This window comes from Panthera uncia (assembly GCF_023721935.1).
Source record: "Panthera uncia isolate 11264 chromosome A1 unlocalized genomic scaffold, Puncia_PCG_1.0 HiC_scaffold_16, whole genome shotgun sequence".
In the NCBI taxonomy this organism is placed as follows: domain Eukaryota; kingdom Metazoa; phylum Chordata; class Mammalia; order Carnivora; family Felidae; genus Panthera; species Panthera uncia.
In genome coordinates, this window is record NW_026057576.1 from 24,159,636 (window position 1) to 24,162,101 (window position 2,466).

Consider the following 2,466-nt stretch of genomic DNA (forward strand, 5'->3'; position numbering starts at 1 on the left):
AAAAAAAAATCCGCTAGTGTACAAGGGACAGGGGTAGGAAAAAGGGAAGGAGAGAAATTAATTTTTTTTTATTTTTTTTAAATGTTTGTTTATTTTTGACACAGAGAGAGAGAGAGAGAGAGAGAGAGAGAGAGACATAGCATGAGTGGGGGAGGGGCAGAGAGGGAGACACAGAATCGGAAACAGACTCCAGGCTCCAAGCTGTCAGCACAGAGCCCGACGTAGGGCTCGAACTCACAGACTGCGAGATCATGACCTAAGCCAAAGTCGGACACTCAACCGACTGAGCCACCCAGGCGCTCTGAGAAATTAATTCTTTACAGCAGATTGCCAACTAATATATGTAGAAGAAATGGCCGATATGAAAATTGCCGTCTTGCTACTCCCGACGTAATAACTGGTTCAGACACAGATCATTAATGGTTGTAATAACCAAAAAAGATGCTGGGGAACTCACATAATCTCTAAATATCATTTCATCATTACTAATTACAAAGGAGGTAATGCACTTTTATAATGAAGTCAGCAATTACAACATTATCCAATTGTGGAACATGCTGACATTATGTGCCTTTGATGTGATAAAGAAGTACACAACATCAACCTTGTAGTATTCGTGCAAAAAAAAAAAAAAAAGAAAAAGAAAAAAGTGTAATCTGAATCTAAATATGAGGAAAACAATCAGACAAATCCAGAATGTGGCACATTCCACAATAAAACTAGCTTGGTCTCTTCAAAAAAGTCAATGTCATAAAAACAAAAACAAAAACAAAAAAGCAGGTGGGGGGAGACAGTAACCTTGACTAGACCCCACTCTCTAAATTTTTTGATCTTGTTAGGAAAGACATTTGAAGGACAACTGGGGAAATCTGAAAATATACTACATACAGTATATGTAAAAATGGCATGTGATTATGTGAAGAATGTTTTCTTTTTTTAACATTTCTTTAATGTTTATTTATTTTGAGAGAGAGCATATACATGCGTGCTCACCGAGTAGGGGAGGGGCAGAAAGAAAAGGAGAGAGAGAATCCCAAGCAGGCTGTCAGTGCAAATCGTGACCTGAGGCTTGATCTCACAAACTGTGAGATCATGACCTGAGCCAAAAGACAATTGAGCCACGCAGGCACCCCAAAAGTGTTTTTATTCTTAAGAGAGTAAGAATTGAAGAATTCAGAAATGAAGACTCATGATACCTATAATTTACTTTCAAACGGTTCAGTAATAAAATATCCACACAAAAAGCTAAAGTAAATGGGACAAAAACAGTAAATCTGAAAAAATTCTAGGCTCAACTGACTATTCAATGACACTAAAGCATTACTATACTGCTTTTAAAAAGGTGTGATAATTGGGGGCGCCTGGGTGGCTCAGCCGGTTAAGCATCCGACTTCAGCTGAGGTCATGATCTCACGGTTTGTGAGTTCCAGCCGTACATTGGGCTCTGTACTGACAGCTCAGAGCCTGCAACCTGATTCAGATTCTGTGTCTCCCTCTCTCTCTGCCCCTCCCTCTCTTGCTCTCTGTCTCTCTCTCAAAAAAATAAACATTAAAAAATTTTTTTTAATTACAAAATAAAGGCGTGATAATTTTATCACAGTTGTGTTACAATTAGAAGTGCCCTTACCAAAATAAACATGTGGGACTATATCAAACTAAAAAGCTTCTACGCAGCAAAAGGAACCACAACAAAGTGAAAACATGACTTACAGAATGGCAAAAAATATTTGCAAACCATAAATCTGATAATGAGTTAATATCTAAAATATATAAAGAACTCCTACAACTCAACAGCAAAAAAAAAACCCAAATAACCCAATTAAAAATGGGCAAAGGAACCGAATCAACGTTTTTCCAAAGAGGATATACAAATGGCCAACAGGTAAATGAAAAGATGGTCAACATCAATAACCATCAGAGAAATGCAAATTAAAACCACAATGAGATAATATCTCACGCCTGTTAGAATGACCATCATCAAAAAGATAAGAGATAACAAATGCTGGTGAGGATGTGGAGAAAAGGGAGCCCTTGTGCTCTGTTTGTAGGATTGTAAATTGATGCGGGCACTATGGAAAACAGTATGGAGGATCTTCAAAAAATTAAAAATAGAAGTACTCTACGATCCAGCAATTCCACTTCTGGGTATTTACCCAAAGGAAATGAAAACACTAACCCAAAAGGATATCTGCACTCCCATGTTCACTACAGCGTGACTCATAATAGCTAAGACATGGAAACAACCTAAGTGTCCACCAGTGGATAAACTGATAAAGCAGTTGTGATATATAGATATACAGTGGAATATTATTCAGCCATTAAAAAAAAAGGAAATCCTACCATTTACAACATGGATAGACCCTGAAGACATTATGCTAAGTGAAATAAGTTAAAGACAAATGTTGTATGATCTCACTTTTATGTGAAATCTAAAAAATAAAAACAAAAAAGGTACAAACTCTCAAC